This window comes from Acomys russatus, chromosome 15 (genome assembly GCF_903995435.1).
Source record: "Acomys russatus chromosome 15, mAcoRus1.1, whole genome shotgun sequence".
Taxonomy (NCBI): Eukaryota; Metazoa; Chordata; class Mammalia; order Rodentia; family Muridae; genus Acomys; species Acomys russatus.
Window position 1 is genome coordinate 56,636,174 of NC_067151.1, and position 17,428 is coordinate 56,653,601.

At 43.4% G+C, this 17,428-nt stretch overlaps 1 long non-coding RNA gene across 1 annotated transcript in view; it reads right to left on the bottom strand.

Moving 5' to 3' along the window:
• Window positions 1–448: 448 nt before the first annotated feature.
• Window positions 449–17,428, bottom strand: part of LOC127199355 (uncharacterized) — a 70,013-nt gene continuing 53,033 nt past the window's right edge. Inside the window, exons 3-4 of the long non-coding RNA XR_007831930.1 lie at window positions 11,511–11,631; window positions 449–554 (exon numbers count right to left, since the gene is read on the bottom strand). This is a non-coding gene — a long non-coding RNA (uncharacterized LOC127199355). The remainder of the gene's footprint in view (window positions 555–11,510; window positions 11,632–17,428) is intronic.

Below are 17,428 nucleotides of genomic sequence, written 5' to 3' on the forward strand. Positions count from 1 at the left end.
AGGGAGGGAGGAAGGAAGGGAGGGAGGAAGGGAGGGAGGGAGGGAGGAAGGAAGGGAGGGAGGAAGGGAGGGAGGAAAGAAGGGAGGGAGGGAGGAAAGAAGGGAGGAAGGAAGGGAGGGAGGAAGGAAGGAAGGGAGGGAGGGAGGGAGGGAAGAAAGAAAGGAGGGAGGGAGGGAGGAAAAGAAACACACACAAAAACCTATGTGAACCTTAAATTAACAACAGAACCAACAAAATGTGGTAGCAACATTCCACATCCAAACCAGGAGAATTAAGGGAACCCAGAAATGCAGACATACAAAGAGAACTGTTTTCTCTTCCTTCCTTATGTCTTGTGCTCTCTCTTCCTTATGGTTTCAAATACCAGAAGGCCACACCCTCCAGGAAAAATCCACTGCTGGGGATTAATTACTGCCCTTACTGAAGTGGCAAAACAGCTGACAAAGCACCATAAGGAAGAGAGATTTTCTTTTTGCTCCTTGTTCCAAGGTCCAGTCCATCAAAGCAGAAAAGTCGCGGCGGCAGGACTCTGAGGCAGATTGTCACGCTGTATCTGCAGAGGGGAAACAGAAGATGGAAGAACGCTAGTGCACAACCCACTTGGCTCTGTTTCACTCGGGCTAAGAACATAGCTCCTAGCCCATTGAATGGTACAGTCTCCCTTCGGGGTAGCTCTTCCTACCTTAATTAACCCAGCCGAGTATCTCCCTCACAGACTGCCAAGAGAATTGTCCTGGTGATTCTATACCCTGCCAAACTGTTTGTTGATATTAACCATCAGGGTCTTGGACCAAGGACTAACAAAGGTGCCATCCGAGGAGTGCCTATGGGGAGCTGTGTGTACCCTTTTATCCCATGTTCCTATGAACAAAGTGGGGAGCTATGAATCCAGAATTTTGTGTGTGTGTGTATGTGTGTGTGTGTGTGTGTGTGTGTGTGTGTGTGTGTGTGTGTGTGTGTGTGGCGGCGGGAGGAGGGCACAAAAATTGCCTACAAAGAACTCAAAACCAGTATCTAAGCAGACTAGAATTGCTTTCCTTTTAGTTGTCTCATGTGCAGCCACAGTTCTAGATAAGTTTGAGATAGGGCTATCCACTCCCGGAAAGACAGAAGCTCCAAGCAGCCACAAGAGCAACCATACCGCAATAATAAAGAAAATCAAAGCCATACATTTTAATTTTCTAAGTGAAATTTCCTTGGAAAACTCAAAAATGTAGTTAGCTTCCCAATAGCACAAACTCGGCTAAGGATAGTCCCTTCAAGATGGAGCACAAAGGTTCAAACCCCCTGCCCCCCCCTTAGCCTCAGCCAGGTCTGCCTGTGCTACGCAATGCCTATCGTAGGACAGAGTTCTGTGTTAAAATAGTAGATGGCAAACACCACCACCATTTGACCCCACAATGCATTTAAAAATAAATAACCAGTTTAAAAAAAAAAAAAAAAAGGAATCCTTTGGGACATTCATGGTCATTTTGTGCCACTACTTGAATGGCTACATTTTCTTAAAACTTTGAAGCAGTGATGCAAAGCACCATGGGGAATAGTCCAGCAGTTCTGTTTGTAATTACAAAATTTACTCTACACACAAAATACTTGGCTTAGTTTGAGTGACATTTTTAAAATGAGATTTACCAGTGTTACTGGTTTTGAATCCAAAGACTTAAGAAAAATTATTATCTTATTTTTATCACTAATATTTAAAATATTCTGATTAGTATATGCATTATAAATATGTGTGTTATGAGTATCTAGGTAAGATGACCTAATGTACTAAATATGCCTCTCATTGGAAGCCTACTGAATTCATCAGATATGGGAAATACAGAGACTGAAATTAAAATACAAACCAAACTCAGATGAAACTTAGAGGAAAACAAAACATAAAGCCTAAACTCTAGAAGATACAAGCAAAAATTGACCCCACTGATTGGAAATATAGGTGTATGGGAAGCACTAAGAAAATGTTTTAGCTAAAAGAAAAGAAATAGCATTGTCCCTTATTTGGGTCCATAAGGTCTCTAAGAGCGAGATAAAACCTGGCATCTCTAACCTTTGTGCATCCTTTATTCTGGGGTATCCATCCCCCTTCCCCCCCACCCCCCGACACATACTCACCTTTGCACATAGGTAAGTTAACCAGTTGAGGAGTATCTGTCTGACCCTCTCCATCCCTTTAAGTCTGAAGACACAAAAATAGGAACAACTAAAGCATGCTCCTATCTGCTCTTACAGCGTTCTTTTCCAGGCACCCCTAAATACGGTAAAATTCTCCAATCACCCTCCTAAAGCTGCTGTAGCCTTGGAGTCCATGAACAAGAGAGCTTCTCAGGACAGACCACACCCCAGGTAAGATAGGTTTCTACGAGTGAGAAAATGCACCTTGGAAAAACACACACCTCCACCCCACCCCACCCTACCCCACCCCCACCCCACCCCATCCCACCCCTTCCCAAGCTATAATGAACTCCCTAGATTGCCAAGCAGAACCAAAGACTGAGGCAACAGTCAGCCAGACCACACCTTGGGCAGACCACTTAATTATGCAAGTCCCTCCCTCCAGGACTTCGTTCAACTTCTGTTTAAACTGAAAGCTCATGTCAGTGCCCAGAAAACAGAGTCACTGGCTCTCTTTCACGGTTCTGTTCCCGATGTACACACTGATTAAATCTCTTTCCTCTGCTTTTAACCACTACTCATCTCCTTGATTGACAGACTGGGACAGGCGGCCAAGACTCAGCTGTTGGGGGCCAGAGCTGGTGGGTCTTGTTTTTTGTTTTTGTTTTGTTTTTTGGGTTTTTTTGTTTTGTTTTGTTTTGCTCCCAAACTCTGTTTACAAGGCAAGAAAACTAGGATGATGTTTTGAAAAGATGTTTCTAGACAAGAGAGAGTGCTCAGAATTTAAAATAAAGTGCAAAACATCAAAGTGAGGACAAAGAAGGTAGAATTGACATCATCTTCAAAGCAGGGGGACAAAAATTATAATAAAATGTAAAATGGGAAATAAAATATTCTTAACAGAGTATCAGCTCAGAAGATCTGACCTCTGACTAACTGAAGTTCCAGAAAGAAACCCAAATAAACAAGTGGAACAAAAGGAGGGAAAAAGAAAAACACATGATATAGGAAACATTCCCAGAACTAAAAACCATGATTTTCCAAGTTGAACCCCCCACCATGTGCTCAGGACACCAAGTGAAAAGCAAGCCACATACAGCAAATCAATATGAAGTTTCTGAATATTAACAATAGAGACAAAATCCCAGAAAGAAAGAAAAAGAGAATATACCAGCTGGCAGGAGTAAGCATTTTTTTTTTCTAAAATATATTGAAAAATAGAATATGCTGGTGCCAAGAGAGCCATGGTCCAATTTTGAAAACATTCCCAATCTAGAATAGACCACAAAGTTAAGTGTATAGTAACTGTACAAAAACACCATATGGGCACAGTTTTACAAACTGTACCTTTTGTGGCAGAAAGCTCTGTACGAGCATGCTTCACAAAACAAGATGACGAACAGAGGTAAAGGAAGGCAAGCCATACAAAAATGGGCAAATAGTGTCATTGAAGAGTTGTGACAAGAATTCTATCATCCTGAGTGAGGTAACCCAGACCCAGAAAGACATGCATGGTATATATTCACTTATACGTGGATATTAGCCCAACATAAATGTCCTCTGGGAGACTCCACCCAGCAAGGGATCGGGACAGATTCTGGAACTCACTGCTGGACTCTGGGTGGAGCGCTGAGAGTAGTATGGAAGAACAGAGGGATGGAAAGATCCAGAGGGTTCAGCAGCCACACAAGGAGACCATCAAAGCTGGCGGATCTGGACCCAGGACAGGGGGGCTGCACAAACTGTTGTACCAACCAAGGATAATGCATGCAGCAAACCTAGACCCCCTGTTCAGATCTAGCCAATGGACTGTGAGGAAGAGCGAGGACTACCTCTGACCTGAACTCTGGTGTCTCTGATTTGATCACTTCTCCTTTGTTGGAGAGGTCCGAGGGGCACACAGAGGAAGGGAAAGCAAGCTATCTGGATGAGACCTGATAGGCTCTGGTCATATGGTGGGGGAGGATGTCTCCACCTATCAGCTGTCTAGGGGAGGGGAATAGGGTGTAAGAGGGAGGGAGGGTGGGAATAGGAATATACCAGAAGGAGATAATACTTGAGATGTAATCAGAATAAATTATAATATATTAAAATTTTTAAAAAAACAATACTCCCATCAGCACCTATCCAGGGTCCTTGAACTTCCTCAACCATAGAACAGGGAAGTGCAATGCATCAGAGACAAGTATCACCAAGAAAATAAAATGGAGCAGATTCTCAGATTGTGCATCCTATAGGATGGGGAAAGTAATTAGTGTCAGGATGAAATACCGGACAGATGTTTTAAAAGACAAGCGCAGGTTGAGCTCTAGGAAAGAGAAAAGGCTGTACCAGGAAGGACATGTAATCATAAGGAGCTAGGAATGGTATGAGCGATGTAAGCATCCACTGTGGATTTAGCAAATAACTGAACACTGGAGAGATGGCTGATGGGAGATGACTACACATAGCAGGAATTAAGTTCCCAGCTTCTATAACAACACCAAGAATCACCAGAAGAAGTGACAATACCCTGCGGCCATTAAGAATATGGAGCAGGATGAGAAACAACAGCGGCTACCTCTGGGGTCTATGACTTTGGTGTGGGAAAGAAAAGAGCTGTGATTTTGTTTTAAGTCTTTCCTAATATTTGGCTTTTACAACTTTGTAAACACAGTGCTTTGCGCAACATGTTTCAAAGGGAGAAGCAAAGCAGAAAACCAGAATTTTATTGGAAGCTCCGAGGTTTAATATGGATTGAAAAATCAATGTATGAAAGTTCAATTCTGAACTTCATATGGAAAAACAAAAAAACCAGAATAGCTAAAACAATATGTACAATAAAAGGTGCTCCGGAAGAATCTCCATACCTGATCTCAAACTGTACTATAAAGCAATAGTAATTAAAACAGCATGGTACTGGCACAGCAACAGGCTGGTTGATCAGTGGAATCGAATCGAAGACCCAGATATGAATCTACACACATATGGTCACTTGATTTTTGACAAAGAAGCCAAATCCATTCAATGGAAAAAGGATAGCATCTTCAACAAATGGTGCTGGTCTAACTGGAGGTCTATGTGTAAAAAAAAAAGGGCAACTGGACCCATATTTGTCACCTTGCACAAAACTCAAATCCAAGTGGATTAAAGACCTCAACATAAAACCAGAGACACTAAGCCACTTAGAGGAAAAAGTGGGGAAGAGCCTGGAACATATTGGCACAGGAGACAACTTCCTGAACAGAACACCAACGGCCCAGGCCTTAATGTCAACCATTAATAAATGGGACCTCATGAGGCTGAGAAGCTTCTGTAAGGCAGGAGACACTGTCAAGAGAACAAAGCAACAGCCTACAGACTGGGAAAAAATCTTCACCAACCCTACATCTGACAAAGGTCTAATATCCAAAATATATAAAGAACTCAAGAAATTAAACACCACCAGACCGAATAACCCGATTGAGAAATGGGGCTTGGAACTAAACAGAGAATTCTCAACAGAGGAGTATCAAATGGCTGAGAAACACTTAAAGAAATGCTCAACCTCCTTAGTCATCAGGGAAATACAAATCAAAACAACTCTGAGATTCCATCTTACACCCATCAGAATGGCTAAGATCAAAAATTCAAGCGACACCACATACTGGCGAGGATGTGGGGAGAGAGGAACATTCCTTCATTGCTGGTGGGAATGCAAACTAGTACAGCCACTTTGGAAATCTATCTGGTGCTATCTCAGAAAAATGGGAATAGGGCTTCCTCAAGACCCAGCTATTCCACTCCTTGGAATATACCCAGAAGATGCTCCAGCACACAACAAGAAAATTTGCTCAACCATGTTCATAGCAGCCTTATTCATAATAGCCAGAACATGGAAACAGCCTAAGTGTCCATCACTAGAAGAGTGGATAAAGAAACTGTGGTACATATACACTATGGAATACTACTCAGCTATTAAAAACAAGGAATTCCCGAAATTTGTGGATAAATGGATTGAGCTAGAAATGATCATAATGAGTGAGTTAACCCAGAAGCAGAAAGAATCAAACGGTATATACTCACTTATATCTGCATACTAGCCCAAGGGGCATGTCCCACGAAAGCCTTCACTTACCAGGAAACTGGGACAGAGGGGAGGGCATCCTATTGGGACTCTAAATGAGAGACGCATGGGAGAATAGCAAAATAAAAGGATCCAGAGGGTCCTAGAAATCTACAAGTAGAACAATATGATAGGCAGATTTGGGCCCAGGGGTCCCACTCAAACTAAGGCACCAGCCAAGGACAATACAGGAGGTAAACTTTAAACCCCTTCCCAGATCTAGCCAATGGTCAGAATATTCTCCACAGTTGAGTGGAGAGTGTGATATGACTTTCTCACATACTCTGGTGCCTCACATTTGACCATGTCCCCTGGAGGGGGAGACCTGGTGGCATTCAGAGGAAGGACAGCAGGTAGCCAAGAAGAGACTTGATACCCTATGAGCATATACAGGGGGAGGTAATCCCCCTCAGGAACAGTCATAGGGAGGGGAATAATGGGAAAATGAGGGGGAGGGAGGAATGGGAGGATACAAGGGATGGGATAACCATTGAGATGTAACAAGAATAAATTAATAAAAAAAAAGAAAGAAAGAAAGAAAAATCAATGTAATATTAAAATATAGAAAGGAGGAACATCTGAGAATTCAAACATGGTCCTTTACCAGTTGGCATCTGTATGCCAGGTCAGATGTCAGGCCACACGCAAACAACGCTCTTGAAAGATGGGAAGGGATGTTGACTGGGCATCTAGTGCACACCAACACTGTCACAGAAGGTTGATGGAAAATATTGTGGCTGGCCCTCCTCACGATCCAGGGAAATGGAGCGAGCTGTATTCTAGATAAAGTAGGAGTCTCTTAAAGTTGAACAACTTCCTGGCAAGCCCTTGTTTTAACTTCTAGTGCGAGAGTCCAAAGGACAGGGCAGGTCCAGTCTGATCACTCATCCTTGTACAACTCAGTGAGGCCCATCATGCTCAAGTAGCTTGACGTCATTCAACCAGAGGTTGGAAGAGCTCCACTGCAGCTGTGCCTCCTTCTAAAGAACTCTCTATGGCCTGCGCCTTTGCGGAGTGCAAACCACATTTGGACCCTCAGCACTAACCTTGTATGGCATACAGAAAATGCTCACTCAGAGTACATCAGCTGACATGACGGAGGATTCAAAATAAAGTTTACTTGGTTCATCAATGGGCAGGAAGTCTAGTTCCTCAGTCCACTCTCTCTCTCTCTCTCTCTCTCTCTCTCTCTCTCTCTCTCTCTCTCTCTCTCTCTCTCTAAATGCTATGCAGGAGACCTGGGTGAGGCTTGCCTGGATGCAGCTTCTCCAGATAAATGGCCCAGAAGCATTGTGATGATTCGAACACAACATGCTGCCCCCATCCCGGCCATGAGTGCTGTTTGGGAGCTTGTGGAACCTCTAGGAGGTGAGGCTTAACGAGAAGAAATGGGTTGCTGAGTGCCTCTGTAAGGTATACACTTTCTTTCTCTCTGCTTCCTGACAGCCATGAGGTGAGAGGCACCTATCAAGTGTTTCTGCTATTGTGATGATGTTCTGCCTCATCAGAGGCCCAGGACCACAGCACCCAGAGAGCACAGGATGAACCTGCAGAAATCATAAGCCAATAGAAGTTATTCTTCCCTTGAGGTGTCTCTGTCACACACCTCATCACATCAAGACGAGAGTAAGAGGCGCTGGTCCCTCCTTTAAAAACAATAAGGGACTATACAGGTCCCTCTCATGCAACCTAAGGGGCCAGCTTATAGCTGCGCTCAGACCTTCATCCTGAAATACCACAGCCTTTAAATAGCAGAACAATAGCAATTTTTAATCTCAAAACAAAAACAAAACAACAAAATTAAACCTTCAATGCAAAAAAAACAAAAAACAAAAAACAAACAAACAAACAAACAAAAAAAAACCTAGAAAGAAAGAAATAGAAAAAAAAAAAAACTCTGTGGAAACAATTTTGGAGTCCCACGGAACTTTTGAAAATGTCATTAACAAACTGTAAAATCAGGAAGATAAAAATCAAACAGCCCAAGGGAAATAACAGTGTCCCCAGCATAGGCCCCTCATCTTGAGTCACCAAGAGACCAGTTTCCATGCTCTGGCCCAGGAAGCAGGGGGGACAGAGCTGATGCATGCCTCCTGCTGGCAGGGACTTCCAGGATGATCCCAGAAAGGAAGGAGTGAAGCTGGACCAACTGAAAACAAAGGGGGCAAAACCAGGACAGCTTGCACCCTGAGAGGAGGTCCTGAGGATTCAGGGAGACCTTCAAACAGCTTTGGGAGAGTAAGCCCCGGCCCCTGGCAGGCTCCGTACCTCTCTGTTCAGCAGACACAATAACAGATCCATCCCTGAAGTTTCTGCAGTAATACATTTAAAACATCCCCCCAGGGAAAGGTCTTGTTAAGATAAACTGTTGTGGGGCACTCAAAACAAGGTAGGATGGAAAATACCATCCAAAGATTTCCTGTACCATCGTGATGACATTAGCTGGCTTCGTGTCTGCTCGTAATCACGAAAAATTCAAAGACGGTTACTACCCACAGCGCTGCTTTTACAGGACAAGGCAGAGTGAAACAGTTGATAGAGAGACGTACCAGACCCTAACTAGGCACACAAGAGTGCGCCCCAGGATGTGAGCCCCCGGTTCACGGCAAATACGTGTGAGCGTAAAGAAGCTGCAACCCTGGCACGCAGGAAACACAGATCGCAAGCCTGTGAGAGCCAGTAGTTCCCCTCAGAGATGCTAGTATGAAAACGGTTCATTCCAAGCGCAGTGTTTTACATGCGCATTTCTAGTGTTTCATTGATCTGCCCTGTAATAGAAATGGAGACGGAGGAAGCCTTCCTGGGGGGACGCTTGGCAGGCCTGCCAGTGCTCGGTGCCCGGAGCTAGAATTACAAGAGCGGTTCTGTTAGTAGAGGGTTTTTGTTTTTGGTTTTGGGTTTTTTTTTTTTTTTCAACACTGTTCTCAGAAAGCAGATGCGCCCCAAAAGTGATGCTCCAGAAGGCTCGTGAAATTTCACTCAGAAATCCCAAGAGCTGTTGGCCAGGAACAACAAAAGGTTTTGCTGCTGAGAGTTAGATCCGTGATGTTGAGGATGAAGTCCTGCACATTGCGTTCTTTTTGCTGTACCCCTATGTCCTGTAGTTTCAGGACTGTACGATGAGCAAGTTGTGACGTCTGTCTTTCCTGATCTTGAGCCTCATAGGGAAAGGCCAGACTGAGTGGCTGGACAGGAGTCTAGCAGGATGCTCCAGCCTTCTGTCCCATGGAGCCCTCAAGACCCTGCAGGGATCCATAAGCTACCTCAGTTTACTCTTTATCCAAATTCTGGTGGTGTGGCCACCCGTCATCAGGGCAGAAACACTGGGCTTTTGATAGTGGTTTGTCTTCTCGGCCTTAACACTGTGGTGGGAGAAGAGGGTCACTGTGCCTGGCAGATACCGTGAAAGACGGTCACTCCTTGTGCCATCTGTAGGCCAATGGCCACAGGGCGCATTCTGGCTTCGAGTTCAAATGATATCCAGAACAGATTTTTCATCCCCCAAATCAGAAATGCAGAACCTTTCTTGGGTACTGTCCAAGGTCATATTAGAATCCTGTGCCCTGTTCTAGAATCTTCCCATGCAAGATCTTTGGACATGTAAAAGTCAGTGATACAAAGATAATGGGATCAAAGTTTGGACAATGCTATAAATGATGCTCTGGTGTTCTTATGTTATCATAAAATTCTGAAAGTGGGTGTTCCTGGGTTGGCATTTAATTTCCAGCAACTACTCTGTAGTAACTTAGGATGTTGCTAAGATGCCATGTCAGCAATCCTTGCCTGTAGTTGTTATAAGAGAAGTAAAGCGGACATTATCCCATGTTCCACAAGTAAGACATTAGTTTGATTACTTATTGGGCATGCATGTACAATGTGAAGATCTGTTCTACCAATAAAAGGCATGTTACAGGGCTGAGAATATAGCACTGTTGGAAAAGTGTAAGGACCTGTGTTCAATGCCTAGAACACACAGATACATAGACACACACAGAGGTACACCATATGCACACACACACCACACATATAGACATACACACACACACACACAGACACTCATGCACAGAGACACACACACCACACCACGCACAGAGAGACACACAAAAGCCAGGTATATGCTTATAATCCCAGCACGAGTGGTGGGGGGCGGGAGGATGGGGCGGTGGATCAGTAGAAATAGGTGGATTCCTTGGGCTCACTGGCCAGACTAGCCTATTTGTTGAGTTCCAGGCCAATGAGAGATCCTGTCTCAAACAAACAAACCTATGAGATCAAGATGGTACTTAAGGAATCATCCTGAGACTAACCTTTGGCCTTCCCATGCAATGCCACATACATGCACACGCAGGAGCATCTGAACACACACAAACATGCTCACATATACACAGCCATGAAAAGAGGAGGGCCACCAATTATGTTTTTGTTGGCATGAAATATGCACACAAGTCAGTAGCGGGAAGAAAAATGGTCCACAATACAAGATGTAGCATGACCAAGTTTATAATAATATGCATATGCTGTATAGGCCGTTCATTCACCCATTCACCCATTCTGCGTTTATGCTGTTCTAGGCACTGAGGAGTCAAGAACTACCCAGATCTTATAATCTAGAAGGCTGGAGGACAAATAAGCAAGTGAAGAATGAGCATCATCAGGAACGGTGAAGAACCAGGCTGTGCAGGAGAGGACTATCATTGAATATAGTCATGTGTATGACAATTCTTTTGCGGGGGGGGGGGGGCGATTTTGGGCAAAGTCCACAAGGAATGATTTGCTCCTATCCATACGGCACCAAGCCCAGAGGCTGGGAGAAGCTGAAATGGGTGGAAGGTCTGATGCCACGCTTGTGGGTGATGAAATGAGTAGTTACTATCCATCCAAAGCTACAAGGAGAAAGACCATTAACCCAAAACATCAAGACAGAATTCATTAAAGCAAGCAATTAATTAAAGCAAGTTTTTTAATATATGTGTACGTACATGGGCTGCCTCCCCCTAAGGTGAGGTTCAAGAGAACAGCATTAAACATGGGCAAGACAAGGGTTTTTATAGCTCAGCGATAGGGGGGTTTTGAATGGGAGATTTCACAGGCAAATAGGCAGGGATACGTGAGCAGCATAGCAAGGTGGTCATAACAAGGTAGTCATAACAACAGGTGGTTATAACAACTTTTTTGAAATAAAGACATAGTTGCCATTTCCTGGAACAGGAAGTATAGAACCATCTATAGTTAAGCTTACAGGTGGGACATAGGCCAATCCTTGAGAAACAGAGGTTTAATCAAACAGGAATAAACTTAACTTGTCTTTACCATGAGATGGCTTCAAGCCTAAGATGGAGGCACACTGGCTCATCAGTTATCAAGGGTCTTGGTCTTCTGTGAGCTCTTGGAGGATTTTAAGCAGCAAAGAGGCTTCTCTGTGGGAAATAGTCTGTGGGTAGAAGCAGAAAAGCTGGTTCAGAAGGGCTTTTTTAACTGAGGCTGAGGGTGGATGGCTGAAGGTGATAGATAATTAAAATCTGGAGAAATCAAGTCAAGAGGATTACCTAATACACCGAATTGAAAAATGACTCTTTTTGTTTTCCTTAACCTAAAAAAAATTTTTTTAAGTAGCATGCCATTTATTTTTATATAAAATAATCACGTCGAAACTGTTAGAATGGGGCATCCAAAGGATCTGCAAGGAAGAGTGTGATGATACCAGCAGCTAATGCTCACCTAAAGTGTACACTCTGGGGTGGCGGCTGCTGAAACAGGTCCAGAATTATGTGCTTTCACTGAACTACCTCAATAATTATGAGAGGCAGGTCTCTTGTTGCATCAAGGATTGTGGCTGGCCCTTGACTAACTAGCCCAACTTTCTTTGCAATGACTCTGCATGACCTTCAGAATAAAATATAGGGCTCTCTGTGATGAACCCGGTGAGAAAAGGTAGCATTGGTAAATGTTAGTACTTAGTATCTGGCAATTTCTCAACTTAGGTGGGTATGAGGTTGTTTCACACTTGTCCTTTAGTTCATCTGTGCTGCAGTTTTGATTCTGTTGCTGTGATAGAAAAAATATACCTTGACAAAAGCCACACAAGGGCAAAGGGCTGTATCTTAGCTTATAGATCCCTGTTACAGTCTGCTCACCACTGCTGGAAAGCCAAGGAATACAAATTTGAAGCAGCGGGTCACATCACAGCCACGGTTGAGAGCAGAGGGACATGACCTGATGAAAGCATGCTTACTCCTGTTCAGGGCCCTCTCTGTACTGCGATGGTCCAGGACTCAACCCCAGGCAATGCTACTGCCCATGGCGGCAGGCCTTCCCCCCTCAGTTAATCTGATCAAGAAAAAGCCTCACAGAAGCTGCCAGCAAGCTTGGCTTTTGGTCGATCCCAGATGCAGCCAAATTGACTATCACAATCCATCCATTATTACCATTTTTTTTTTTTAATCCTTCCAGGCCAGGTAACTTCGCATGAGAGCACTCAGTAGTGTTGCAGCCACAGGGCCTTGATGACTGCACTTTAGTTTCAACCTATTATGCTCTGGGCTTTTTAAATCTCTGGGATACAAACAAAAGAGGAGGGGATATTAAAAGGGTGTGTGAAACTTGTTGTAATTTCTTTTAGAGAATTATACAAATGGGTTACTTTTTAAACTAGGATGCCTGCTAAACCTAGCCTGTTACTTACAGCATATCCCAGATAAATAAGTGTGACTGGAGCCCTCACACATAGCTGAAGTCCTCATTACGTAAGGCATGTATGTATGTATACATTTCTGCATACACATATTTACTTTATATTTTTACATTTAATTTTATATTTACATTTTATAAGTGAAAGATCTCATGTACCTTTTTTTCTCTCCGGTAACTAAATTTAACCACAGCAGCTGTGGCTTTGTCCAAGAGTTTCCATTTATGTACATTCACTCGGTGACGGAATGAAAGCAGGGGTAATTAAGGTGCCCGGCAATGGATGACCAGAGTGACATTTGGGGCAGAAGCCTATCTAGTCATCATACTGACATTCTCTTGACTAGAGGATGGTGGAGCTCTTCCTGCCATGAACTCCGCTGATGCAAAGTGAACCGTGCTGTGCCCTGCTGTTGTCCGATATTTTCATGATGCTTAAGTGCAATGGGGCTGATCACATCTTATTTAAGATGAGAGGTCAGACCGGAATCGCTACTCCATCACACATCTCTGCTAACATTTAGTAACCTGCCAGTGCTGGGATCACACCAAAGGCAGTGCCCATTCTGTTCCTATAACTCCAAACAAAATATCTATTTTTATTTTCTTTTACAAGTGTGGAGAGGAATTCGATCATAACACGGATTTTATTAAGTGGGATTGTATGTGCCTTGGATCAAATCGAGTCTTTTGAATCATGAACGCTGGAAATTGAAAGGAATTAGCCATTACATAGTCCAACTTTGCCACTTAATAGATGAGGAAAATAGATGCTCAGAGAACACAATGGACCTGCCCAAGACCACACAGGACTAAGGACCAGAATCCAGCTCCTTAGCCTAAGCACTGAGTTCGTTCTATGTACTAGACCATATCACCCGGCCAAGGCCGTAGCTGATATTCTCAGCTGGCCATACAATAGTCCTAGGAGCTGCCTGAGGAGCTGACAGAGCATGAATGTCCATTTGCCTCACACGCACCACAGTACAAACCAGTTGTCCAGAACTAGAGGAGCCCAATTCTGCCAAGAAACCTGTAGGATGTGCTTCAGGCCAGAATGCATGCCAGCATTGGCCTCTGCCCTAGATTCCAACCTGGAGATTATGAAAGGGAACATGGAAGGACTAAAGCAAGAAGAGAAGAAAAAGGAGGGGAGGAGCGATCAAAGCATACTCTCAGACGTGTACAGAAATAGATCAGAGGCACTTAAGAATCGAGCCTTTACCTTTCAGGAGTGATTTTCAATGACAGCTGTTTACCAAAGCGCTTCCACTATCTTCATGAATGCTTGCTTAAGTCCAAAACAGGCTCAAGTTTAGAACACGGTTCTTCTTACCAGACACCTTCCCTTGAACCCCGAGTGCAGTCACTCAGCAAGTCAGCCAGTGATGCGACCCCCGCTCACACTACAACCAGCTGCCAGCTCACTATAGGAACCATTTTCTAAAAATGCAGCTGGCATCCCAGTCAACTCTGTAGCAGCCGTGAGACATATGTGATTACCACTGAGAGCACACTCAACTGTGGAAACAGAATCTATACCGGATGCCAACTGCACATAATGGCACTTTCCTGCCAGGGGCCATTTGCCAATGATCAATCATGTATTTTTATATACACAGCAAGGTACTGTGACTATGTTGCATTTTCTGTTTTTAAAATGCTTTGCCTTCTGTTCTGATGAAGAGATTGACAGTTTCCAGGTAGCTAATCTCGGGAAGGCCTTCACCAGGGCAACAGGGAGTGAGATGCTGTGCCGGTTACACAGTGATACTTCCGGATCCAGAGTGCTGCTTCTTGTGCATTTTTGAATGACAGGTATGTATTTTTCAGGTTTCCCTTAGTTGCAATGACAGAATCCCAGATGAAGCAAAGAAATCTGATGATAGACAACTGAAGTATCAGAGGAACATCTGGCCCTTAGTTTCCCCCAAAGAACAGAGGAAACATTAGCAACTATGTTTCTTTGATCATACTGATTTCTTGGCTCTGTCTCCCATAGGATACTGGCTCTATTCTGACCTTTTGATGAAGATGGACTTCTTCCTCCTCCTCCTCCTCCTCCTCCTCTTCCTTTCTTCTTCTTCTCCTCCTCCTCCTCCTTCTCCTCTTCCTCCCCCTCCTTCTCCTCCTCCTCTCTCCCTCCCTCCCTCCCTCCATCCCTCTTTCCTTCTCTGTCTTGGTCTCTGTCTCTGTCCCTGTCTCTCTGTGTGTGCACGTGTGTATGAGAGAGAGAAGATACGTTCAAGTGTATATGTTTATATGGCTGAGACAACATGGCTTCAGGCAGATCCCAGCTTATCCAATTACTCTTTAACAACCCGACCTAGAATCAGGAGAGAACTTGGGACATAATACACTAGTACAATTCATGTAAACACAAGCTAATCCTGCTTTCAAGCCAATATGTGGCAACACAACTAACTGGTGGTTCAAAAAGGCACTGTCTCTGGCTATCCCATGAAGGACTTTGATTTCTTGTCCCAACAGAATGCTACGAATCACCCCAGACTCCAAAACCACATGCAAGAGAGGGGAGCAGTTTCTTGAGGAAAATGAGATGCCAGTAACAGAAAAGGAGACAAGACCCTGGGCAATCCCTCAATCTATACCAAAGAAGCCCCTTCATACAGCAGATGAGAACACAGACAAGTGGATGAAGTGCTAGGACTTCAGAGTACTCAGTCCTAAATGGGACATCTTCATCAAACTCCTCTCCTCAAGGCTCAGGGAGCTATGTGGAAAAGAAGGCAGAAAGACTGGAAAACCCAGAGGTGATAAGTGACTCCAAGGAAACAGTGTCTTCCAGACTCAATGAAACTGATGCACATAGGAATTCACTGAAACTGTAGAAGGACACACAAGACACGTCAGACAGGGGCCCAGCACTGGGACATGGGGTCCTACCTCTAACCAAGAAGCTATCTGCAATTGATGTCTACTGTCAAAGGGGGAAAATCTGTTTTCTCCAATGACGTGTCACTGAGTAAATCAACCACACTCCACGCAACCAAGGCAGTCTCCATGTGCAAGAGTAGGGAGCCAACACAAACAAACTCAAGGGTATTTTTTTGACTTTCGTTTTGTTTTTGCTTTGTTTTGGCTTTTTTTTTTTTTTTTTTTTTTTTTTTTTTTTTTGGTCTTATTGGTCTTTTGCCTGTTTTTTATTTTTGTTTCTGTGGAGTTTTTTTTGTGTGTATTTCTTTTTTCTTTCTTTCTTTCTTTTTTTTTTTTTTTTTTTTTTTTTTTTTCTTTTTTTTTTTTTTTTTTTTTTTTTACTTTGCTTTTGAAAGAGAGAAAAAACAAAATTGGTTCAGTAGGGAGGTGGGGAAGATCTGGGAGGAGTGCAAAGAGGGGAAATACATATCAAAGTCTATTGTATTAAAATTTGTAATTAATTAATTTTTAAAAGAACATGGGTAAACAAAAACCATAGATGTCAATGACATTCCGAAGGATTACTGAGGAGAATAGGGTTTTAAGAGAACCCAAAACACATGTGCACAAAGGGGAGAGGCATAAGTGACAACAAAACCGTCTTGCAAACCAGTTTTGTGCAGTGGCAGTCATGAAGCCTGTATGGCTTACCTCAATAAAGAGTAATAAGTCCATCTAGGTGTGGACATCGGGTGGAAACATCTGTACACACAGTGGTAACAAGACACACGTGACCCGTGGTTGTGGCCAAGTATCTTTCCCACTTCTTCCACAATAACACAGGCTTTCAGCTGTCAGCTGAGCACACAACAGCCCATCTTGTAGCTAGAAGTAGCCATGTGTCTCAGTACGAGCCAGTGAGGGAGCATCTAAGTGTTTTAATGTGTTGTGAAAACCTTTGCTTGTTTTTTTTTTTTTCCTTTATCATTCTTTATCCCTGCTAGCTAGGATGGGCACATGCTGACTCCCTGCTCTATTCTAATTGGAGCTAAAGCAGAACACAACATCAGGACTCACCTAAGTCATCCAGGACTCATGAGCTATACTGCATCAACCTTCTCCTAAAAAAATGTTTCTATATTGCTTAAGCTGTTTAATATTTGGGTCCCCTAGTGCTTAGAATCAAAACAAGTATTAACTGAGCCTAAATCGAAAATGCTATTTAAGCATGCCAGGGTCCACGAGTGGTAAATGTCAAGGGTTGAGCCTCCCAGTAGCCAGACCCCATTAGATGTCTGAGCCACATTATTGCCTTGTCTCACGCACCAACTCCCCAGATGCCTCAGCTCACTCATCTACAGCCAAAGGAGAAGAAAGTTAGGCATAGGTTGAGCACCATTGCACCCAAAGTCCAAAGTCTGGTGCCAGAAGCATTTGGATTTGGGAAGATTTTACTTTTTATTTTATTTTATTTTTGGGGGGAGGAGGATTTTAGATTGGAAAAAAAGATTTTTTGATACCAAGTATGACCAGTAAACCCTATTTAAACATTCCAGCATTCAAAAGAATTCTGAAACACTTCTGATCTCAAGTATTTAGGGTAAAGGAACCTCCATCATGTGCAGGAAATCTCTTCCCTAAGATCATGACTGCTAGGAAGTGAC